This window comes from Fistularia commersonii, chromosome 3 (genome assembly GCF_037954325.1).
Source record: "Fistularia commersonii isolate RoL2024-O1a breed Wild chromosome 3, RoL_Fcom_v1.0, whole genome shotgun sequence".
NCBI classification, from domain to species: domain Eukaryota; kingdom Metazoa; phylum Chordata; class Actinopteri; order Syngnathiformes; family Fistulariidae; genus Fistularia; species Fistularia commersonii.
This window is the reverse complement of record NC_141286.1, coordinates 18,407,370-18,433,926: the sequence shown is the minus strand read 5'-3', so window position 1 is coordinate 18,433,926 and position 26,557 is coordinate 18,407,370. Positions and strand designations below refer to the sequence as shown.

The following is a 26,557-nucleotide window of genomic DNA, read 5'->3' as shown; positions in this document are numbered from 1 at the left end:
CCTCGCTCGCCTGTCTGTCTCTACCTTATGGCTACAGTAGCAGCAACTAGCCCTCTAGCTTAGCGTGCTAAACCTGCTCCGGCAGTGTATTTGTTTTTGTTGTTTGTTTGTTTGTTTTGTTTTTTAATGTTACGCACACCGTGGCTTCTCAGCGAGCTGCTCGTCTTCCACGATGCTGCCGCACACACGTTTTGCCAGCGCTCATCGCTGGATATTGTAGGCGCCGATAACGCGACATATAGCTAACTTTAACGAGTAGAAATCACCCGGTGAGCAGAAAGGGTAAAGGCGAATAAACTGACCCTCTCCGACACCATGCATATGCACAATGGGTGCTGTATGCTGCGTATCACTGCCGCTTGGTACAAAAAAAAGGTCCGCGCAGTCCTGAACTCTGGCCCCGGAATAATAAATAAAATAGAACCGGCCAAAGGTGGTCGGTGTCAAGACACCGCCGCGCTAACCTCTTGCTCTTCCTCGTAAATGACAAGCCACCCCTAAAAGAACCGACGGCTTTGTAACAGAGATTTCTTTTTTTCCTCTCCTCCTCCGTCCCCCCTCTCTCCTCTCCCTCCCTTTTCAGTTTTCAAAGCCAAGCGGAAAGATCGCTGTACCTTTGTCGTGCGGTTTTTTTGTGCGTTTTATATCTGGTTGAAGGAAGAGTGTCGGGTCGGGGTCGCCCTCTACGCGGCGAAGGCGGCGGCGGCGGCAGAAGCGGTGGGGAGACTGAGGTCCATGAAGCAGCCGCGAAGCGGGCAGGTTTGTACGCGGCCGTCCGGGGGTTGCGGCGGTCCGGGCAGGTAGGGCAGAACCTTCGACCCAGCGGGGACCTCGGCTGGCTCCTGTGGAAAGAAACCAGACAAGACAGCGGGGGCGAAGGGGTTGAGTGGGGTGGGGGGGGAGCCGGAGCGGAGGGCGAGAGACTGCGATAGACAACGGGGGAGAGAGAGGGGGCGAGCTGGCTTTGACGGAGGGGGAGCCGGAGTGCAGTGAGTCGGAGCTGCCACTGGGGTCAGAGAGCAGAGAGAGCAGAAGCGAGCGCAACCCCGCGCCACCTCCCGTGCGCGCCCCCTCACCGGCGGGCACACGCGTCGAGCAACGCGGGAGGGAGGGAGGGAGGAAGCACCGAGAGGGGAGGAGGGCTTCTCGCTCTACCTCCCGTGTTGCATTCACGTACGGTTGAAAATAATACGTTTGTGTGACGAAACCGCTCAGAGAAGGGACCCTTTTGAAAATCAATTGGTTTCGATCAACATGACAATTTTGCACGCAGCTCCAAGCCTGTCTTGGAGCCCAAATAACAGTGTGCTTATTTAATGTTTTGCACAATTCCGCATCCCACTTGCACCCCGCACACGGGAACCCCAGGAAATTAGTTTTATAGATAGAATAAAAAATCAAAATGTTCTGATATAATGAAGCTAAGATCATGGTACGCACTGCGATCGGCCTCGGACCTGAATATTGCTGGTTAAAAAGTGTTGTTGAGCGAGACACTGCTTCCCTGTCGCTGATGTACGGCAGCCAGCTGCCCATGGTTCATCCATGATGGGTTAAATGCAGAGAAAGAATTTCCCCATGAGGGATTAATAAAGGATAAACTATTAATTATTACTACTAAAAATGTTACACTGGACACTATTTTGAAAGTCATGTTGGGGACTGAAAGTCTATTTCAAATTACAATCCACAAAGACTGGACTATGTATCTGCAACGACACAGATAGCAAGTATCTGGAAAGGAAAATTATTACCCATAAAATAACTAAATAAATCTAACCAATGCTTACCCTTTGTTCAAGAGTAAAGACCTTTAGTAATGCCGATTTTACAAACTTGAATCAGTCAAAACACCACTCTTCAGTGGAACAGCTTTTATCTTTTAGAATGATCACTTGGAAATGATGGTTTTACAATAATTATAAAACCAAATCATTTTTTTGGTGATGACCCAAAGTGATAACAACTCATTTTTGTAAAAAGCTAAGAATAGTACAACAGGAACATCAAATGCGACACACAGATTTAGTCGCCATTAATACTGTAATTCAAAAAAGAAAATTCCTTCTCCCTCTAAGGCACGTGATTATCTCTGTAACACATTCACAAAAATCTCTCAGATCAACTTGGAAAAGTTTACTCTCGTTGTTCTTTGTCTGGAGTGGAGAGCAATATCTTTAAGTAACCCGGAGTATACTAGGAATATAATTTTTGTTTGTCTGTTTTTTGGCCTGTTTTATAACTGCAGCCATCTACTGTAGGTGTGGGCATGAGGGCACATAGGACTGTGACACACAGGCAGCACGATCCAAAAATCCAGTCATATGTTTTTAGAATTTCTTTTTTTTTCTGTTAGTACTGACAACTGCATTTTTCTCTCAAGTATTTGCCAATGTGGTTTCCATCATGTTTCTGTTAATACCGCTGCTTAATAGCTTGGTAAATAAATCACATTTTATAGACGCATACTATACAAAAAGCAGTATTTTGATGGCACAATGATTTCTAATTGGAGAACAATGGCTTTTTCATTACCAGCCCGTTGACCAAATGTCTGTTCTTACGCTTTGTAATTTCATCGCATGAGAGAAGTTGGATTACCCATTCCATGGCCTTTCACTTAAACCTAACAAAGTGTTTTTTTTTGCCTACAGCCAACCAAATCTTATCACCATACTATAAAACATCATTAGTTTTCAAAAGTGATTTCTGTTGGACAGTTCGTAGTTTCAATGCCCCAGTCACTTGCTCAAACACTATTCATGTGCACAGTTCAGCTCCAGTTCTGACACCAATTAGCTGGCCCAAATTAAAACAGTTTGGTGCAGAGGGGTGGCCATGCTTGAAGACGCCTCATCCACCTTGTATTTACCTCCGTCGCTCTCCATTAAAAAAAACAGACTTTTGCTTTTGCCTATTCGTTCGTAGATTAACATGAAGTAAATGCAACTCCATATACCAGCTGAGATCTGATGTCACTGAGATATTTGTCATTGTTGTTTATTTACTACTATCATGTCAACTATTTTGTAGATTCAAAAGATCTGTTTTAATCAGCATAATTTTGTGCTGAGCTCTGCTTTTGAACTACGATTTTCTTATGTTAATTGCAGTAGTAATCCATTTAAAAAATATTCGTTTTACCTATTTTGCATCTTCAAACAAAAGTATAAAACAAGCTTGAAATACTTATTTCAGTCCAAATATGAAACAGACTTTAAAAGAACGGTACTGAGGCATCCATTCTGTATTCATAACTCTGCTTGCTTACTCTTTCATCAATATCAGAAAAAAAATCCTTACATTGACAGTTTTCCCTTCGACATTTGTCTCTGTGTGTCCACCGTTGGCCTTGGAAATAGCTGTTTGCCTGTGATAGGCCTCCCCCAGGCTGTAAAGCTACATGACATCATACAGAAGGCAGGATTATTGATTTTATCCCATGAAATCTCTTCAATATTTTAGATCCTTCACCTTCAGCTCAGCACACACCACCACATTTGTATAGTTGTTGGGTGTTGGAGGGTATTCGGACCCAGCTGAGGTTGTTTAGGCATCTGAAAAGGTACATCCTAGTTGTAGGTAGGTACCCAGACTATGAACACTTCAGCGGTACGAAGCATCTCCACGGCCCAAAGAATGCCGCTGGATTACTCAAGAGAAAGTGGAGGGTATTGCTGGCCCTCTACTTCACAGAGAAAACTGGAGAAAATTCAGGGAAAACTAAAGCTAGATGCACACATTTAAGTAATAAAAAAATATCCAAAAACATTTATTTGTATTAATGAATCTAGCTTGTGGAAAGCATTAGGGTACTTAAATGCCACATTTTTTATTCTATTGTTTATTTGCACATCTGGGAACTTTCGGATAACAAAATGATATACAATATAGTACCTCGGTGCAAATGTTTACCTGACATATTTCTTCATTAGATCATAGTTGTGTGGGAAAATGGTGCCAGAGTGTAGAAGGTATTATAAAATCTATGATTAGAAGACAACATGGCCCCATTGGGTCCAAAAGTAAACAATACTAATGAGCACCTGTGGGAGTCCTATACACAACATGAAATCGGGCGGCATAGTTTGCAAGCCGGGAAAGCCCTGCTACTTGGATTCATGTAAAAACAAGAGACTGCTCCTCAGGGTTTTAATAGTTAATTATCAATTCATTAAATGATATATAAATTCTGAGAGAATGTTAGCCTTCTGTTTTGGCTGTTGATTTGGTGTTCTTGGAAACTTTTAAAATGTGCCGCATGGGCCATTTCTCCATTGTTAGATTTGCACGTGACCATTAAGTAACCTTATTCAGTGTATGGATTATAAAACAACTAGATGCAGAATTAATTAGATAGCCACTATTGAATTTGTATACCAAGTTTAATTTACTCCTGTATTACCCTGTACATTCAATGATTTGACTTTCTTAGTCAAACCATTGAAAGCATGTTTATACAGACAGTGACATGATGTTGTGCCTTGTACATTTGCTGGTTTAGAAGTAGGATGACCATTCTGCCGTCACGACATTTTGTGGTGACCCTATTGCTTTCCCCTTGTTTTCGTTGCTTTCCCTTTCACCCTCCCAGTTTTTTTTTTTTACCTTTGCATACATGTGTTTATGTCCGTGTGTGTGCTTCTGGTACACTTGCTTCTTGTCAAGCCTATTACAACTGCAGCATATTAACCCAGACTTCCCTCCACTATTCATTTAATAGTCTTTTAACACTGAGCAGTAGCTTGTTCTATTTGTGGTGTTTGCTCTTGGTTGGTCCATTCTAATTGTCATTGACTAAGCTATTCATATCTTCTGCCTCGGACTGTTCCTGTCCACCAGTAGCCGGGATCCAATCTTTTTCACTTGCATTATCACAGTCCAGCGCTTCACCAGCCTGCTCATCTGCACTCGCTTCTATCACTGGATCTCATCCATTCTACAGCACTTGGCTACTGAATCACTCTAGCAAAACCATGGTCACCTGGACTTCTGAACCATACATGTTTTAAGAGGAACTTCATCTGTTGTGTTGTGTCTGATTCCAAACTCAGTTGAATCCTCAGAGGACACAGACAGCTTTCAGAAACAAACCAGGCACACCCCTCTCTCAGGACAATATAGTCATCTCCTGGCATAGAAGCCCTGTTTCATGAAACCCCTGAGCAGCCATTTGAATCCTACTCAGGAAATCTGGGGAAGTGCAAGAGATTTCTGCTTCAGGGCTCACTTATATTCAATCAACAGCTATAAACTGTGTCTTCATCTTGATCCAAGGCATCAAAAGTCATTTGTTTATATTGAGGCGCAGTGCAAAAGAAGTTGGAAGGATATTTTGATATAAGTAACAGATTTTGTGGATGCATTAAAAAATCTGTGTAAGAAGCTGTGTAATCGCTCTTGAACATTTTAGGAGTGTTGATTATTCCTCAGTGGAGTTTTAGATTGTCGCAGCAGTTGGAATAAGGAACAATAAGACTTAGATGGCGATGAGAGCAAATGACAGATGACTTGTCAACAAAAAATGAAACTCGATATTCTGTTGATGTGTGCTTGAAACACTCGTGAATTTTGCTCTTCCCCCAAGAGCATTAGGTCTGGCATTCTAATTGACCCGATTGAATCACATAGACCACAAGCAATGGTGAGGCGCTTCACTCTGACACCCACAGCACACCTACAAGCAATCAGAGCTGGGGTCTATATTTACCGTAAACCTTTGCATCTCTTCTCCACCTGCCGGCTTGCAGTTGTATCTGTTCTGCTGCTGTCACTGCAACACCAACACCAGCGATCAACCCTTATTCTTTCTCTGCCAAGAACTATCATTCATGCAAACCCCTGCAAAAATCAAACAGACCCATATCTGCTTTACATCTGGTGCAAAATAGAACTTACTTTACGAAAAGATATCTTCCAGAAGACGGAAAAAAATAATTACCTTGAAAATGCAACATACTGTATCTGTTTGCAGTCTCAGTAGAAAACGTTTGGCTCAGATCACACACAAAACCAAATCTCAGTCCAAGACTATGTCTGGAAAACATTGAAAAGCCATTCAGTTTTTCGTTATCTCTTCCAACCAAACTCCCGTGTTAGGATATCATTGGCTAATCTTGTAATCGTCACCCTGAGTGAATTGCCCATCACTGTTAAATTTTAGTCTTAAATGCCAGCGCTCATGTTTAGAATGTACCCTCTCTCCTGGAGAAGTTGCCGTTCAACCACCAAATGCAGACAGACCCCTCGGCTGTATATCCTGATTTTGCAGAGATCTTCAGCTGACACCAAACTGCTGCTATGACAGTGCCACTGACCCAATGCCACCTTTTCCATCCAGTAGCTTTTCGACCTCCATTGAACTAGTACGTAAAATAACTGCCGACAGCCATTTTTGTCTATTCCTTGCCATTCATTTGGGAGCGTCATTCCTCCGAGTGGGTTGATAACATAACTTATTCATCCAATCAATACTTGTTTTATTGTTTTTGATAAAAGCTATTTGTCAGAATGGAAGCAATGCAACTGTAATTTCCAAGATCCAGCATTGGTTTTGGTTGAATTTATCGTTAAACACTGTTAATATATCGTCAGTATATCATCATAGCACACCCATTATTAGGTTGAGGCCAGGACCCTCCTCTGTAAAGTTGTTTGTAAATGTTTATACATTCACTTGTTTACTATTGTGATAAGTATATCTTGCTTTTGTATTTTAATGGCCTTTCTCATTTAACTGCACAGAGAAGTTTTGCAAAATGGTTTTGTCCATTTTTTTTTTTTTTGAGGCATGTGCTCAAATCATATGGTTGTAAGACAGAAGAACTAATGTTTATTTAACAAACCAGCAAAGTAAGACAATGTGCATATGTTGACTTATTCAGTCTGTTTGCACATGACTGCCACTCCTGTTTTCTACATTTAGTTCATATGATTTGGTAGAAGCAGTCATAACTAGACAAGCACTGACAAAGGAAGTAAAACCAGGGAAGCTGCCAGATAACTTAACAGGAAGTCTCACATCTCAATAAATCATTCCACATTTTGCACTGTGACAGCTCAGCCCATTTATATTCAAATATCCGGCTTGTATGCAATTCTATAGGCCACTTACAATCATCAAGCTCAATCGAGGATGCAGTCATGATGACCTTGCAAAAAATGTTTGGGTAAAACCTGTCCTTGTTTAACACCATATTCTTTATTACCAAACTATTTTTTTGTCTAACTTTGCCGTTTTGTGGTTGTGTGGATTGCTTAGAGGTGGCTCACAGGTTGTTGTTTCAAAGAATGAGAGACTTTGAAAGCAAGTTGCACAGCAAAAAGGAGCGGAATAGTCAGCCTATAGCAAACTTATACCCACAGCTTAGTTTTGGTGCACTAAGTGAATGGACAAGGAAGAGTGAGGGAAAACGGAAAACACTGATAACGATATACAGTTGAAAGGAGTAACAACAATTTTTAGCAATACCAGAAAAATACTTTTCCCCTATTACATGCGCACATTGACATGCAAGAAACCCATGCAAGAATGAAAAAAAATTAGAAATCAATATGCTGAGCTGTATAGGATTATACTAGTTTAGAATGATCAAAAATGTCATGACTTTAATGCTTTATCAAAATGGCCACAAAACATTTTATCCTTCAGCATTTCCTGTTACAATCGCACATATATACAGAATAAAACTATAAAATCACGATTAAATGGCATCTAGAAAATGTGGCTTTGACATGGATGTTTATTTAACAAATAGAAGAGTGAAGACTGGCCCAAAACAAAACATCTATGAATCATATTCTGAGTAATATGTGGGGCATGTTGATTACTTTACCATTTTGTCAAATAATTTAGCCAGTGCAAAAGCAAGTATCTATATCATTTTTATGAAGTGATTTCCACTTTTTTTTGTACATTTTTCTTATGAAGAAAAATTCTGGATTAAATTGAATTGCTGCCCATAGCTGAGTTCAACAGCGATTACAATCAGTACAGGAAAAAAATGAAATAATTAATTTGTCAGAGGCAAGGCTATACCTTTTAATACACTGATGGGATTTTGATGAGAAAAGGGTGCCTAGGACAATCCATAATGGACTCATCTGAGAGGTCTGTCACATTTACATGTTTGCCAGTTGAGCCCAAGCCGGGTTTTTGTAATTTTACTGACATGCTTCAATTTCCCAGGCCCATCAGCACGCTCTGCACTGCCACAACAGCCCTGCAAGTAATTTCCATTTGACTTTTCTCTTATCTGCACAAAAAAAGCATTTCCATCTACTAGCTGGCGGGTGTTAATGTGAAAACAGGGTTTAAATTTTATGTGCAGAGGCCACATTTAAACATTTGACCAGCGTTTGTTCTCCTGACTGCATATAGAAAGCTGATGATAGATATGGGACCAAATGTCACTGAAGAAATGGCTTTTGCCATGAATGTTTTATTCAGCTCGGTGTCACTGCGATCACATTTATACAATAGAAAATGTAAATGTTATGCAGAGTGTTAAAAAAACAGTATATATTTTATGACCTTCTATAAAAGAGGGTAAAATGACTCCCCATCCAAATAAGGCAGAAATGAAACACATATTTAATGGGAGTGAGAAATAGGAGTGTGAGCACTTTCCGGAGGCAGGGGGTTATATCCGCATAACCTGCTGGACACAAAGGTGCAGCAACGCCAACCCGCACTGATTTATGTCTTTCTGCGGTTCTGATGTCTCTCCTGTCCACCAAATAAAATGGAGTCCTTTATGCCTCGCCCATCAACTGAACATGCAGGATTTTGGATTTTTAAATGTTAATATCATTCAGATTTATGGGTGGCGGTTAGTCGGCAGCTGAACGTTCGCTGGGCTCGATAATGTTTATGTCATTGAGATGCACCCTGACAAAAATATTTGCCTGAGAGCCTCAACCATGTTCTGAAGACGGAGACCCTGTCATCATCAGGAATGTGTTTAAGAATAACAGAAAATTCAATACAATCTCAACATTCAATGACTTGCTCTTTGTATTTGCTCTGGCTGGTTTCTATCGGCTAGGTGAAAAAAAGAAGAGAAAAGTCATACAAGTTAATTTCATTAACAGACAAAGTGCTTTTGTCCAGTGAAGCCTGAAAAGTGAAAGAGCCGGAGAGAAGAAAGGCGCAGAGAGCACAAACTAGCATGAAAGCCGAGTGTATTAATTCTCTTCCCATTCTCCTGCTGTGTTGTGATAGACTGAGTAATATGCAGGCTCGCTTTCTATGCCAATGGCTACATGAAGGCTCACAAGAGAGGACTCTTTGCATCAGCCTCTTTCCTCTGCTTTCTCTCCTCTCATGCTTTTTCTAGTCTTTCAACTTCAGCAATGTTAGACAGGAAAGTAAAACGATAACTTCACCTTTCTCAGATATGGAGATTTACCTTCAGCCATTCAGTGCAATTGGTCCACCTCTGCTTACTCTGTTCAAATGTGTTTGAAACGATCAATACTGTATAAATTAGGAGAACACTAGCCACGCTTGCTTCCATGAGCAATGAATGTGTATTAAATCACATCAATCGATTAGCTAAGTTCAGAGGAGGACAACACTCGATTGCACTCAGACCTCAGTTTCTCTGTTAAAGTGGCTTCAGCTCATTGGTGGTGACGACCTGAACACTTACACTCATAATTAATCCGCTGCTGGCTTTCTCACTGCGGCAACTTTACTCATTCTTCTTGTGTTGAGCAATATTTTACTACAACACCGTTACCTAGGTCGTGATGGTATTGACCCTACGGAAATCTGAATTCTTCTGAAAATGCAAAATGTACAAGTTTATGAATAATTTTATTGATCTTTAAATGTAAGAATTGAAGTCATGATTTAATAATAATTTGCTATAAGTTTGACAGTATACGGTTCATAAAAAAACAACAAAAAAAAAAGCTTGTGCGACAGATCAAATTATATAGCTCATATATGATTTTGATTTTGATTAAAATGAGGGCCTGTCGCTATTATTCACTGGATGTTGTTTTAGCTTTCAACCCCTCTTATCATGCGCCTGATTGTCCAGAAGGCAAAGTAATTACCAAATTGGTTTTATAGAGAAACGATTCCCCGTGCAGCCCACTGGTCATCAGACCGGCAGGTGATTTTAACAGCTTATATTGAACCTATTTGAAATCATTACCGGTTCTTTCACCTGGTTACACCAAAGTCATGTATGGCATGACTTCTTATTTATTTATGATTAGCTGTAACAACCCTGTGTTAACTGAAGTGTTTGTCCGTTGATGAAAAAAATTCTCCAATTCTGGACAGATTTGTACATCTGTCACACTAAAAATGTATTTAATATAATTTATTATATGCAATGATTTATTATTTCAACAATAATATCATTTTTTTTCTAAATTTATTCGTCCTTTCACTTAAATTTCACTAATTTAAGAATGAACAATATAAACTGGGAATGGGTTCTGGTCTAATGCTAAAATTATATTTCACTAAACTTAAGTATCAGAAGACATGTCTCATACGATATTAAAACTGACTGTTGGGAAACCCTTTTGTGAGTTGAAGTGTACGTAATATCTGATAATAATGCATCAAATCTTCAAGAGAAAAAGGTAAAGTTATTTTCTACGGGTCCAAACGATTCAACCACATAATTGTCAAACATTTGTACAACTTCACCAGTAGAGCATTTTAAAATAACATAAATCAGGGGTAAATTGCTGCTGTATGATTATTTTTTCGTCCAGCTACATTTCATTCCTTAATCACCAAATTACTGAAAATTAGGATTAGACCTGACTGTAAGGGATTCACAAAGTTGTGCTACTGCATCCTTGAAGCTGTAGATCTATATTTTACTTTAATTCATCTGTCTGTGTATGAGTGTGTGCACGCATGTATGCTAGGATGTGTGTGTGACTTTTGATTTTTTTTAGAAAACATGATCTATTTTATTGCGACCTTGCCTCTAAGCATCACTCACATCACAGCAGTTGCCAGTCAATGACAGCACAGCGACAAAAAAAAAAATCTGGCTTTCCCATTTTGCAGTAAGAGTTGAAACGGAAAATGACATTGAACCAAAGCCCAATCGCAACATATTTTGAATAGAGTCATCCTCGATTAAAAGTAGGAACTAAGCTTCTCTTTCAGGTTCTTTAAATATCAATTCTGCTTAACAAAACAATGTATTTTGTAAAATGTTTTGTAAAACTGAACTGCATATTTTAAAGGATTTCCATCTCTCTCAGTTTGACTGAGCAATGAAATTTGCAACAGAAGAAACGTCACTGTTATGTTATGTTATGATATGTTACGTTACGTTACCTTACATTTTATTTTATTTACGTTTTACGTTACCTCTATTTTATTTTATTTTATGTTAAAGAATTCCCGTTTTTTTCTGTTTTCTAATTAAAAGCACTCATTAAATGCATTTTTGTCCTTACCTTATTTATGAGATATATTTCGTGCAGACACTGGTTAATGGCAAAGTGCGTGTTGGTAAATCAAACCCTAGTCTCCAAGTTGAACATCAAAACTGATCAACCACTTCATTATCTTGCTTTGCAACAACAGAAAAGTCATTAATGATGTACCACAACTGATCAATATCATGAAGATGCATGACAGTCATATCAACTTGCTAATTACTATTAATGGATTTGCTGTTTGTGTTGGTATAAACACTTTGTTCCAAATTATATAAAGTAGGTGATCTCAGACAAGCAAATATGCTATATATAGGCACTTCTTTGGTTGACATGAGCTGGAATTCTTAAAAACATTGTCAGGAGAAAACTTTTTCTTGTCAAAGACCCAACAAGAAAAACCGGTGGACTATTCTGATCTGGTTACAAATGGTTCATGTCCTTATAAACTTCAATGTACATTTGCATGACACTGATGGGAAAGGACCAATTCAAGATAATCGCATACACACACATACTGTTACAAACACACCTAAGTATTAGGGGTCTGTTTTAGAAATAGACATTTAGACATTTTTTGTTTACTAAGTAGTTAAAATATAGTCGGTTCGCTGCTGGGGATTAAATATGTGTGTGTTTGACACTGGCTGTGTCAAGGGGAATAGAACAACAGCATGAAAGCATGTCAGCAGGTCAGCTGGCCAGTTGATGAGGAATGGACTTTGAGATACTGCAACACACTCAAAAAACAGAGCGACAGAAAGAGGACAGAGACATGAGATAGAAGACAATGAAGCCAACAAGACAAGGGAAAGGGAGAGACATTGGGTGGAGAAGACAAGAATGTGAAATACTGACTAAAGGGGGCAGATTAAGGAGAAAATCTATTTTGCTGTTTAAGAGAAAAATGCTGTTTTTTTTCTAAACCTACAAAAGAGTTTAATTGCAGAGATGTCTCTGGTGATTCAAACAATCAGCATAAATGTTTGAAAAAGGAGACGTGATCCTTTAGAAATGCATTCTCCAGAGCAGTAAACTGTGAAATTATAACCGTATATCACTGTCGTGATTTTTGGGACAGTTTTATTTCACATTCGAACCGACAGACCAGCCTTCTATATACATCCTTGAGCAAACAGTTATTCAAAATCGAAGAAGCTTCCGATTCAAAAATGTTAGGCAAGGGAATAAAATAGAGGGCGAGTTGTCCAGATGAAGCTGGTGATTGTCAGTTTGCCTCAGCTGCCCTTAAATCCTTTTTACATCAAAATGACATCACTGGCATGCAAATGGTTCTTTTGCTGTCTAAGAAGTGTTTGAAAATCTATTCATGATAATGATGTATTCATAAAAATAAGGGTGCTTTTTTTGCCTTTTACTGAGGATTTTTAATGTGGCCCAAAGCTCAGTGGATAAATTGACAAAACATCTTTGTCAATTTGACAGCAGGCTCGCAGCATTTTATAAAACGCTTTTTGAGTCGTAGAGCAAAACACATCAGTAAGACACAGCAAACAACACAACACATTAAGAAAAAGTTCAATAACCACAGCGGTTGAAGATGTTATCCAGAACTGATGAAAATTCCATTACACATAAAAAAACAATAAAAAGTCCAAACAGTGATGGATCACAAGACATAAATATTTATCAAGGTGACCAACAGGTAAATGTGATGCAATAATGCACACTTATTTTCACATGTTGTTAATACTATTACTGAGCTATAGTTTGTGTTTGGCTTTTGTTAGCGTTTGTAGTGCCTTGTTGAGATATAATTGTTTCATTGTTTCTTAATGCATCATACAATAGGATTTATAGTGCAATTTCCATCAAAACTGACAAAGATGTTTCCTGTCATTTTCTCTAATGTGGCTGTGCACTCTGCTTTGGGGACATAGTGGACATTTGGAGTGACAGTCCAGAAAAAGACAAGTAGAGAAGACATACTGCGGGAGACAACAATATTTTGCATCAGGAGCACAAGTGATTCCACTCTGTGCCACTCTGGAAGTGACAGCCAAGCTGACTTGGTGTTTTATAGCCAACAGTATATCCATATTTTGAAGTGGGAAATGTCTGTATTAATCACGAAGGTCACATTTCTTTCCCATTTGTGTAAGTTCTTTCAAGGGAAAGAAAAAAAAAATCCCAGTGGGATTTCTAAAGAAAAGCATTTTCTACTAACCTTCACATTCTTCTACATCATTAACCCGATCTGAAACAGGGAGGCTGCTGATTATCTGATGAACGATGTTTCTTCCATGCAAAAAAAATTGTGAGTATTTAGTTCTGCCTTACATGTATCACTGAGCCAAGGCCGTTTTGTAATCAGGGGAACCTGAGTGACTGTAACTGGAAAGCTACCATTCCATATATTATCTCTGTCTGCTTCTCAGAGGAGTGCAGTGCTTAGCCTCCTGTCGGATACTACATTTCTGATGTGCATGAGCGTGGCCACAATGGTAGATGATAACCCACTACATCTCAGAATAAATGTAACTGTGACATGTGTGTCGGTGTGCTTGGGAGTGTGTCTACCTCTCCCTTTGGGTGTATATGTGCGTAAGCAAGACACATCAGTGTGGGATGTGTTTCATTGCTTTGTCCCCTGCTGTGAAAGTTGATGGGCTTTCCCACTGAGGACGTGCAAAATGATCCCGGCAAGTGATTTGTGTGTGCGCTTGTGTCTGTACGCGAGAGAGGATGGAGCCAGACTTCACTGCGACATTCTGTGTGTGTCGTTTGTGTTTCACTTAAACTTGCACAGGTGAGAGAGGAAGTGAGTCTGATTGAAAACCCTGATGACATGGCTTCATGCTGTGGCTCTCATTTTGTCTCACAACTGCTTCAAAATCCATTTTATTGGTCATGTGTGACTCATTTCAATATCTGCCAGTTTTCTAAACTCTGCTGTAGTACAGTTTCTGAGAGGGATAGAGAGCTCAGTATATGCTGCAATTTACAGTAGATAAGCGTATGCAAATTGTTAAACGAAGAAAAATTATGAAAAAATTCCACCTTGACTGCAAATGTCCCAATTTTAAAAGCACAAAATGTTTCTATGTAGTTATAACATTAAACTTATATAATTCTGCTAACTGTAGATGGCGTTTGCCTCTACAAATGTATCCCTAAATATGTCATGTAAAAAGTAGAAAGGAAAAATCGCAGCACAACGAGGGTTTCGACTCTGAGAAACTTGCTTGAAAACTGAAGGGTTTCTGTCATTAGGTATCTATGATCTGCATTTAGGAATGAAAATAAACATTTTAAGCATACAGCTGTCAGTGCAAACACATCATAAAAGATCTACACTTTCCTCCAGTCCTTGACTGGCTTAATGTGTAAACCAGAGTTTGCCTTTTAAAGTGGTTGCCTGCTACAAAAGAGTGACTGTTGTTTTGAGGCAGAGAAGCAGGAACTTAAAAAAGTATTGAAGCTCAGGCCTTGTTCTATCCGGGATCAGCATGAGCTTGAACACAAATAAAAAATGAACTATTCTTTCTTTTTTTGTTTTACACAAAATCCTCTTGTTACATTCACGGCTTTTGGCCCTAGTATGATAAAAGCTACATTTTTTTTTCTTTATTTTACCACCAGCAAGTGTGATGCACGCATCAACAATCACCTGCACGGTTTCCAGAGGGAATATTGAGCAGGAACCTCTGTTATTCTGCTGACTGCCAGAAATGTCCCAGCACTATCAGTAGCTGTGTGTTTATTGATCTGTTTAACTACGGGATCAGGGAAATACTAGTTGATTGATCCATAAAAACAAGCCTTGGCATTGCATGTCCTCTGATGCAATCAAGTCCCAACTTCGAAACTATTTATCACGATTTTATTCACTTTATTTCTCTGCAATGTTACGCATAGACAAAGGAAGTGACCAGATTTGGAAGTAAGATCAGAATCTACAGCAACTGCATGACGCTAGTCATTAAGAGTGATTTTACACAGATATTATTAATAGAAAAGAGACCACCGATACAATGTGCTGCAATGTTAAACCATGAGAGGTTTGGCATGAGCCTTTAGTCTTGATGAAAAGCACTATGTGTTAGTTTGTTGTGCAAAAAATACAAAAAGTATTTTGCTGTTTTCCATCAATTGAGCAGCCTTGCTGCCGCGCACTGACTAAAAAGGCCATTCGAAAACAGATAAGGGTTGAAAACCCCAGACTCAGAGACTTTGCAAATGTCTTCCTGATAATCGCGCAGTGCTGTGTTCCTTGACTTTCCTGACCTTAGATGTTTGTTTGCAGAAATGATTCATGTGTGAATGAAACTGTCACCGCAGTGGAATAAATGGAGTTTTCATTAGACTAAATACCGTCAGAATATTTTGTGGGTGAGAAGGAGGGCTAGTGGAGGTGTGTTTGCTTGCTGCTGTATGTTTTATCTTCTGTCACTGAGCTTTCAGCTCTGCACTCCACCTCCCAGTGATTTACTGTCTTACGGCAGCCTCGCCGATGTACCAAGTGAGTGTGTGCTTGTGTGCGTGCTCCATAGAACCAACACAAACTCACTGTGATATACTGTATATGAGAATAGAATGATCTACAAAATATCTGTTTGGGAGGAAAGATGTTCCAAAAAGGTTATTTATTCGACATCTCTAAAAGGCTGACTATCCTGAGTGTTTTCCAAGTGAAGTCAGCTCCCACTTTGTACAAGCGACTGGAATTTTATTCGATTATGTAAGTGCGACTCACCTTAAAACAGAGATATTATATGTATTTTTTTATTGTAGTCTGGCGGAAAAGACAGTTATTTTATGATTCATTAATTTAAACCAATCTATCATTAACATGAAGGACAGAGAGACGGACTGTAACGATGATGTCACTGGGAGACAAAAATCCTGGAGATGCTCCATTGACACTGAGTAATGGAAAATTGCAAGGACATTGTGATAGCAGCCATGGTGGTTTTACTGGGATAAGCCGCCCATTTAAAAAAAAAAATGTATGTGGATCGATTTGAGATGGATTTTTTCCCATGCCAAAAACCTGACTTGCAAACCACTCAAAGGAAGAAAGAAAGCACCGGCTTTATTGGCAACATGACCAAGGGGGCTACGGTTAATTTGTGCTCCATAATAAAGTATGTTGAATATGCTGCAGAGACTGTCATAGCAAGAGTAATTATGCTTTCATTTTGACTGAATTGAAATATATAAGTATATATGATCAATTATATGCTTACTGGATGAATTGATAAATATTTTTATGCCATTGTGATCACATGTTTACAGTGTATCATGCATATGAAGATCATCTTATGCAGACCTGGGCATTTTATGGCCCGTGGGCTGGCCCGTCAAACTATTTTCTTTGAATATTATAATAAGTATTTCCAATCAATATTGAATTTAGAAACTCCTATTTTTTTCTTTTGTTTAATTTTGCATGGATGATTACATACAAAATAAAGTCAGTACATTTATATTATCGTTAGTGATTTTCAAGTTGAAATAAAAAATGTAAATATTTAAATTGCAATTTTCATTTTGTTCAATTAACATGATACCTAGTCGGCCCGTGCATAAAAATTAATAAGAAATGTGGCCTGCCAGCCAAAATAATTGCCCACCCCTTTTCACACACCAGGATAACACCTTCTAAGATCATGTAGTTCTGGCAGTTACCCACGGTTTTGTGTAATATAGGCATCAGACAATGCACTCATGGTTTCTCAAGAAAATGCTTTTCTGATGGTTTTCCTGTCAAGAAATCATTGCACTTTTGGCATCATCGATTGTATATTATAAAACTAATTTCGATCTTTTTATGCAAAAAGACATTGTAGAGGATTGATCTTCTTCTCCTTTCGGCTTTTCCCTTCAGGGGTCGCCAATAATTAAATAATTAAACTTCTCCATCTAACCCTATTCTCTGTATCCTCCTCTCTCACACCAACTACCTTCATATCCTCTCTCACTACGTCCATAAATCTTCTCCTTGGTCTTCCTCGAGACCCCTTACCTGGCATGTCCAATTCCTGCATCCGTCTACCAATATATTCACTATCCTTCCTCTGTACATGACCGAACCTTCACAGTCTCGCTTCTCGGATTGAATAATAGTCTGCAATTAAAAACTGAATGTATGATTAGGTGAAAGAATGACACGTGAGACAAAGCAAATGTTGTGCCTTCACTATAATTTTCTCTTTATAACAATGTTGCCCATCTTCATTCCCAAAGTTTGCCTTAAGCCCATCATTAAGAAACTAGAGATGATTGAAATTGTCTCGCTGACTTATTCTTTACTGGGTTGCTCCCAATTTCGCTACAGTAAGTAATCATCAAAATGTAATGCAAACAACAACAGAACCCTTTATTCAAAGTTTCCTTGTCTCGCACTTTACAAACCGGTTTATTTATTTATTTGTTCATTTGTTTAGTTATTTCATGGTTGTCCAATTAAATTTGGGTTATTTGCGCCAGAATGGGCTTCACCAATTCAAATGTGGTGCAATTTAGAATCTTTGCTAAAAAATAATTAAGCACATTTATTTTCTTATGAATTCTGTTACAATATTATATTCTTAATTCCCTATACATAATCATTTTAAATACATTAACCTTTACAGCACTGGCTTACTTTTGCATTTTGCAACAATTTGGTAAAAAAAATATGTATAATATGGACATTCTGGAATTAGACTATGTGATGTACTGGAGTGGATTGGGATTAAGTGGTTAGCAAAGAAGAAGTGGGATACTGAGAGGACTGAGGAGAACAGACAGGAGTACAGGGAGATACAGCATAAGGTAAAGATAGAGGTGGCCAAGGCAAAACAAAGGGCGTACGATGACTTGTATGCTCGGTTGGACAATAAGGAGGGAGAGAATGATCTATACATTGGTTGGCGAAACAGAGAGATAGAGATGGAAAGGATTTACAGCAAGTCCGGGTGATGAAGGATAGAGAGGGAAATGCATTGACAGATGCTAGAAGAGTGATGGGACGATGGAAAGAGTACTTGGAAAGATGGAAGACAACTTGGAGAGATGGAAGATGGATGAAAGAAGGAAAGAGCTGATAAATGTGGAAAATGAAAGAGAGGCAAGGGTAGAAAAGGTGACTATTGTAGACCACAAAATAGCACAAATTAGTAAAAGTGAAGTGAGGAAGGCATTGAAGAGGATGAAGAGTGGAAAGAAAGTTGTTCCTGACGATATACCTGTGGAGGTGTGGAAATGTCTAGGAGAGGCAGCAGTAAAATTTCTGACTAGATCATTCAACGGGATCTTAGACAGTGAGAAGATGCCTGAGGAATGGAGACGAAGTGTGATGGTTCCCATTTTTAAGAATAATGGGGGATATGCAGAATTCCGGCAACTATAGACGGATAAAGTTGATGAGCCATACAATGAAGTTATGGGAAAGAGTAATGGAAACTAGACTGAGAGCAGAAGAAACAGAGCTAGAGGTTGCAGAGATTAAGTTGCTATGGTTCTCTTTGGGAGAGACTAGGATGGATAGGATCATGAATGAGTCTATCAGAGGAACCGCACATATTAGATGTTTTGGAAAGAAAGTCAGAGAAGCAAGACTGAGATGGAGGGATAGTGAATATACTGGTTGACGGAGGCTGGAATTGGAGCTGCCAGGCAGGAGGTCTGGAGGAAGACCAAAGAGAAGATTTATGGACATAGTGAGAGAGGATATGAAGGTAGTTGGTGTGAGAGAGGAGGATACAGAGAGTTGGGTTAGATGGAGAAGGTTGATTTGCTGTGCCGATCCCTGAACGAAAAAGCCAAAAGAAGAAGAAGAAGAAGAAGAAGAAGAAGAAGAAGAAGAAGAAGAAGAAGAAGAAGAAGAAGATGAAGAAGTGGATTGGGATTAAAAAAGTCACATGGTGTATGTAAGAAACAATATACTGTGTGCAGGTTTTCTCCCATGTACAACATGTATGTTTAGTATGCACCGTCAACGAGAACTCTTCCTCCCTGATGTCCACTGAATCAGATAGGGAACCCAGCCCCCACAAATGAGATTACACAAATTTATGCAAAGCCTGTAAATGATTTATACTGCAGTGTACAACAAAGTTTTTTTAACACTGCCAAGAGGCCGAAGGAATAGGGAGCAACAGGAAGAGACCCTGGGACCTGCATTAATCCTCACATTCGCCACCATACATCTTCTTGTGGCACTGTCAACACACAAACCACAAAATATATGTGGAATTTGTGCATTTTTCTGAAAATTAAACTTAGGGGATACATTCAGGACACGTTCTGCCATTGTTGCTATTTTAAAGAGAATGCAAGAAAATGCAAAAAGGCTTTTTCCCTGCCTGGAGATAAGTATTGCAGATAATACTACTGCTTCACTTGCAGCAGAGTGGAACTCCATTCAGGACAACTGCACTCACTGTTGGCCTTGGCTATATGTTTAGACAGAGCTTTTAAGCACTCCCATGTCAAGCAAATGCTGCAAAATATAAATAAATAAAATGATTTTATGTGTGCGTGCATGTGTGTCTGTGTTGCCAATGTACAGCACTCTATGTCTCTATAAGTAGAAGTTCTTTATTGATAATGATAAAAGGTAGAAATGAGTTTTGAGTTCTTCCCACCTGCGATGGCAGTCACCCCCCTGTGCCCAAGGATACAACGCGTGGCCACGTTTATACACTATTCATAAAGACCACCACTGTGTCAGAGAAAAATAGCCCCATTATTCCAAACAGTGCTGGGATTGGTTTTGTGGCCTTGAATTGCTCTGTGTGCATGTTTGTGTGTTGTGTATGGGTTTGTGACTCAAGTACAATAGGTTTGCATGTTTTACGCATTTAAGAATGCATCACACCATCAATTGAAGGCCTTGTGCACGTTGGGGTGATTCACACAAGCTCAGTCATGCATTTGTAAAGCATTTAATGGACGGATGATTACGGCAGATGTCAGTATTGTATGGGTACTTACTTGTATAAATCTCAGGCTACATTTACTGAATAGTTCACGTGCATTAAAAACTACAGTTACAAAGTCATGGTTTAGAAATCATATTCAAAATCTTGTATATTTATTGTTTTAGGTAAGAGAAAAAAAAATCAATTTTATCCTATTTAGGTATGGTATGACAATATCAGCACTTTGGTTGGCTGATATGAAAACTTTGCAGGTTAATTTTTGACAGAAAAGATGGTGTCGGCTAGTGGCATGTACAGTACATTCTCTACATTCTCAGCAGGAGCCCAGCTAGATGCCCATATATTTACATACTGAGTGTTGCGTAGATGGAGGATTTGAGTGCACCATCCAATGACACCCAATGCCGGATTTTAAAATTTTACATTCTGGCAGCAACTGAACTTAATATTAAGTCATTTTGCTTCAAAATTTCATTCATACAACATGAGATTTATATTTTTATTAATTTATTGCGGTAAAAATTGCATCTGGAAATACTAAATTGTGCTGAAATATCAGCCATGTTATCTATTCTGGATGATATTATTCTCAAATAATGATATTAGCTCCAAGAATCCAATATAAGCAGAGCCCGATTAGTGATATCGATCAACAGGTGACCTTGTTTGACACAATCAAAGCTGGATGTTCCCTCGTTCAACAGAAAAACGTTTAAATAAAAATGCTAACTCATGCTGCCAAATTTCAATATGCAAAGCAACAACAAACACAGGTATTATTTGCTGTCTGTGTCAACTGTTGTGTCCACAATAAACCTCGATGTATCCTTAACATGTACTTATGTGCTGGTGTTGTATGTAAGTTGACATAACTTACTATGCCAAACCAATCATCTTTAGTTCTTACTGAATCTTAAATTGCAACAACTTTAAATAAATCATTTTTCTTGTGTGTACCAGTCCCAGTATTATTGTACCTAATGATGATATATGCTGCTGGCTGTTGAGGTTTGAATAGCTCAGGAAGTACAAATGGACATATGTGATGTCTTTCTTATGTAATCATAAATACAAATATGGAATGAGCCACAATGGAAAATGATTTAGGGGTTGTTTTACAAATGTCAAGAAAGAGCCCCATTTTGGTATGCATTCCAACACACTTAGTATGGAAGGTAGAAATTCCATATTCCTCAAGGTTTTGTCATAGCACCAGGACATGGATTTGATAATGCAGGCTCTGGAGGGGATTGTAAATCCTGAATTCCTTGAATCTAGCTTGATTTCTCAAAATGTAACCCCAGATCTACTGGTTCCTGGATCACATGAGAAACGTCCTGCCTCAGGTCCCGCCCAACATTGGTGCTGCATGTTTGCCGCCAGTCAGACGGCATTGATGACTGATGAACTGTGACCACCCCCCCATGCACGTCCACCTCCCATCTATACAGTGTTACCAGGTGCAGAGCCCCCTGCTGTCCCCCTTGCTCCATTAACCCCCCTCTCCCATCTGCCCCTTTAACCCCGTCCTTCAGACAGTATTGTCTAGATGAACAATGGAGTCATTGTTACCTCAAGGTGGCGTATTGTAAGGGGTGTTCACAAGGGGCTACAGAGGTGACCCTGACTGTGTAACTCAGCACCCCCAACACACACACACACACACACACACACACACACACACACACACACACACACACACACAGCACAGCACACAGTTTGTGGTTCCCAAATGTTCTATTAAGGCTTCAGGTCACAGCGGACAGTCTTGGTTGGGGACCAGTGTGTCTGTCGGGAAGCAATTCAAGGTAGTTTTCACGGCGTAATTATGCATTCACAATCATTGAACTGTGGGGTTTCTCACCAGCGATCCCTTCATATCTAACACAAACATCATCAGTCAGTATGGACCGCTGGTGAGCAGCTGAATCTATAAAATACATAGTTTAGGGATAAACCTTTATGATTCATTTTATGTGGAGGAATTTGAGTCTTGTGCAGACATGGACTTTCTGAAAGAGAAAAGTGGAAAATTGACATCTTGTAATGTCACATAGTGTGATATAATATTGCGTCATTATTATGGAGACCATCTGGTTGATGCACTCTATATTTGAAGGAATACTATCTCTGAATATTTGAGACTTTAACAGAAACCAATTACTGATCTATCATTATCAGGTAAACAATCATCAGTATGAAAACCATATTATTCAGGGTCAAGGTGGTAGCATTGCTGGACACATGAACCCAAACATCCCTAGACATCAATTCCATTTCCTCCTGGGAAATGCTCAGTGTGGACAGAACATTTAATCCTATCTGCCTTTTCATTATTTGGCCATCGTTTCAGATAACCATATAATGTATCTTCAGGTATGAGGTGCCAGTGGATCTTTGAGGCTTGGCTGGTATGTCTCCATTCAGCAGATAATTTGCCAGTGGACACAGTTCATTACCATTTTACAACATCATCAGAATCTCAACCTCTTCATGAAATTATGTTGAATTTGTTGTCATAAAAAATATTTTAAACCATATGTGAAATATTCCAAAAACACAAATGTAGTTTTCATGTTATTGACCACATCACTGAGGGAACACGTTTGTTATTATATATTATCATTGGTTTTGCACCATAGTGAATTATACCTATGCAAAGATTGTCAAAGGGGAGCAGTTTTCACACATGTACACAATTGAGGTACATTATCAGTTTGCCTGCCCCAAATCCAAGTTTCAAAACTTCTGATAGATGCCATTTTCCAAGCTACAGGTGTATTTATTTTAGCTACAGGAGCCAATAGCATGGCTTAATAAGAAATCACTAAAGAGGGGCTTGGATACTAAATTACTAAATTACTGTTTTATCTTCTCAAAATTTCAAAAACAATGTTAAATTACTGTCTTGTTATTTCAAACATGATGAAGACTAAGAATAGATGTATTTTTAAACTCTGTCTCTCATGCTTTTACATTCCATTTCCATCGCCGCAGAACAGAATTTCTTTTTACAATTAGAGTAAGCTGGTCTCATCAAACATTTCTTTTGTCTTGGCCTATAATCTCAAGGTGCAGAGGAATACTTCATTTTCCCATCTCCCCTCATCTAGTCCCAGGCTATCATCTTTCTGTCTGATGGGGTACAGAGGGGGCACAGTAGCACCTTTGTCAGTGTTAGTCTGTTAGCCTTTCAAAGTAACTTCTCGTTTTCACTCAAAAAAGAAAAAAAAAGACAGAAAAACCAAACAGAAAGTTTTCTTGTAGCAATAGTGCAGTATAAAAATATAGCCTGTATGAGCATAATGATTCTTAAAATATGCCATGTTAAGAACTTGGTACATTATTCTGAGAGGGAAAAGGTTTGCAATGAAACATTTGAAATACAATTAGTGTGACTCACACAATTGACCTTGGAAGTGAAATTGTTTCTGACTTAGTTGAAAACCTACAAAGGAGACAATGCTCTTATTTTCTGTTTTGTTACTATATATATATATATATATATATATATATATATATATATATACAGGGCTGTCTCAGAAAATTAGAATATTGTGATAAAGTTCTTTATCTATTGTAATGCAATTACAAAAACAAAAATGTCATACATTCTGGATTAATTACAAATCAACTGGAATATTGCAGGCCTTTTATTATTTTAATATTTCTGATTATGGCTTACATCTTAAGAAAACTAAAAAAAAAAAAAATGTATATATATGTATATAAATATATATATATCACCTTATTTCAATCAGGTTCTCTATCATAACTGCATTGTTGTAATTGCTTATTTTAGAGGCTACTGTGCACAAAAAACAAATGAAGATACTCCTGAGAGATAAATTCAACACCAGGATATGGTATATACGCTCTACCCTTAATTTCAGTTGCAAATATGAACTGACCATGAAATCATAGATGTTTAGATTCATAATTATCATAATCACTCTCTTTGCCGCATCAAGGGAGTCTAAGTCAATTTCTGTTATTCATCCTCTGGTGTGATATGGGTTTTGATACTGGCTATTATCCAACCTGCAGAATGTGGAGATTTTATGTTTTCTATGTTAGCTCCTGATTTGACAACAATTATTCATTCATTATCTCAATTACTCATTATCTCTGCCTGTTATTCTGGCATGGGGAAGAGATGCAGAATTCACTCAAAAATCCACTTGTCTTGGATCTTTCTTGCTGTGTGTTGAGACTAATAACAAATGTGTGCCCATTAGACCGCTGTGACAATGGCTATTTAACGTTTAATCGGGAGAAATCCATTAAATAAACAAACATCATCACCATCCAAATAAAACAGAAAATACGTATTTCTGTTGCTTTGAAGACACATCTTGGTGAATGAAGACATGAATAAATTAACGAATAAATAAACATAATGATTAATGAATCCATATTTTATTTTTTTTTCCCCCAGGGTTTCTAAAACAGGCCAGTCCTGCCAGATAATGCCAACAAAATAAAGAGATGAACTTAAGCATCTTCTACAAATCAGCATTGAGTATGGCAGAACTGCTGAGCCATGGACGAAAGCTTCTAGAAAAATAAAGGTACTTTCTAATGACCTAATGACTTTTTGTTTTGTTTGGCTTATGCGATAATGTTTATGTATATTACAATATCAAACTTTAAAGCTATGCAGTCTTTTCCAAATCCCAATACCTGGAAATTTGAAAGTTTTGTCAAGTGAATTTCACAGATCTGCAACTTTCTTTGCAACTTGAACAAACTTGGACTTGCTTGATTTATATTTGACTGCTATCTTTACACTACCAATACCATTGAGCAGTACTAATCTTCAAGTGGTAACTGCCAAAAGTTCCTTCAATGACTTACTGTTGCTAAATCATTTTTATTGCTTATGCATTTCCAAAGAACAGTAATTATATACTGTGATTTACTGTCTCGGGCTGTGGTTGATATTCAGCGGACACTTGTTGTCCCGTTTAAGTCCTGTAATCACAGAAAAGCAAATAATGAAAAAGAAAAGGATTGCCTAAGTCAACAGACATGTGACCTCATCACTGGGGTCACAGAGGTCAAAGGGGATGTTGGGTCAAAGGGGTGTTGTGGGAGGGGATGAGGTCAATGACTAATTAGAGCTTTTAAACACTGAACAGGTCCACGGGCCAGCAGTGGATCAGATGACTTCACTGGGACATGTCACGTGTGTTGTAAAGGGTGAACTATTGAAGTGGTCGTCACTCTTTCAATGACCTTTGACCTGCAGTGAAACAGGTGATTAGTAAATGCAGACCAGTGTTTCGTATCCAAATGCTAACATTTCTGTCTTTTGTGTAAAATTGAGATTTGCGATATCCATGTACTGTTATTTATGTATTGTTAATTATGCTTTAAAGAAAAAAATACAAATCTGTGTTTTCGCAGTGGTTTTTGTCACTTGTGATAAAGTCAGAAGTCACATTGTCAGAAGAACTCTCCAAGAGCCCTACACTAAATATTTTGAGAGCTTGATATCTTTTCCCTCTAGTGGACAAAGCAGAAAGGCACTTCATGTCCACTGAAAACACTAATAAGAATTCACTGGATCTTTGGTTGAAGATATTCAGATATTTCAAAATTAACAAACTAAACTTAAATGCAGTTATTAAGAGAAGTCTAGTATAAATTGTATTGCTCATTTTGTTTTCAATTTCTGACAGTTGATTATTACAGCGTGAAGCCACTATAATACATTATCTGAAATATAATTTCAGATGAGGTTAGCATTCATTTCCTTTTTTCTTCCTGTGGCCAAGTGGTCCTGTAAGGTTCTGTCAACTGAACTCCCCTCGGCTCTGTCCTCAGATGGTGACCTCATTGCTGAAAGAGCCCAACTGTTAAACAGCATCTCACCTCTTTTACAAGCGGAGCCAAGACCTAGCCGGTATCATATGTTCTCAATCAGCCTTAAAATAGAGTTACACTCTCCATACCCCTTTTAACTTCCCTCACCGTATGTCACAGTTTCCTCTGAGTGTATGTGAGTAACCCTGACAATTAATTCACCACCATAAATTTAATGGCCATCTGGCAGTAGGTCTTGTATTTAAAATAAATTCAAAATTGAAACTAAAATTCAAGTCACCTTGCATAACTGTACTCATACATTAAGTTCAACCACAAAAATGAAAGAGCAGGATTCAATGTTACAAAAACTTGTTACATGTTAAGAGGAAAAGTTCTTTACAAAAATGTTTTGCAAAAATGCTCACCTTAAA

General features: G+C 38.5%; 1 protein-coding gene and 1 long non-coding RNA gene across 3 annotated transcripts in view; one reads left to right on the top strand and one right to left on the bottom strand.

Annotated features, from left to right (window-relative positions):
- The window catches only part of mpped2a (metallophosphoesterase domain containing 2a), a 71,448-nt gene extending 70,360 nt beyond the window's left edge, over window positions 1-1,088 (bottom strand). Inside the window, exon 1 of the mRNA XM_086143977.1 lies at window positions 615-1,088. The gene's annotated coding sequence lies outside the window, so the exon portion shown is untranslated. The remainder of the gene's footprint in view (window positions 1-614) is intronic.
- LOC147235764 (uncharacterized) lies at window positions 627-26,557 on the top strand. 2 transcript variants are annotated; one of them, XR_015105932.1, is made up of 4 exons: window positions 627-759; window positions 24,754-24,886; window positions 25,457-25,574; window positions 26,145-26,557. It is a non-coding gene; the product is annotated as an uncharacterized LOC147235764 (long non-coding RNA). The 2 variants fall into 2 exon arrangements; XR_015105931.1 differs by lacking the exon at window positions 26,145-26,557 and having other exon boundaries at window positions 25,457-25,783.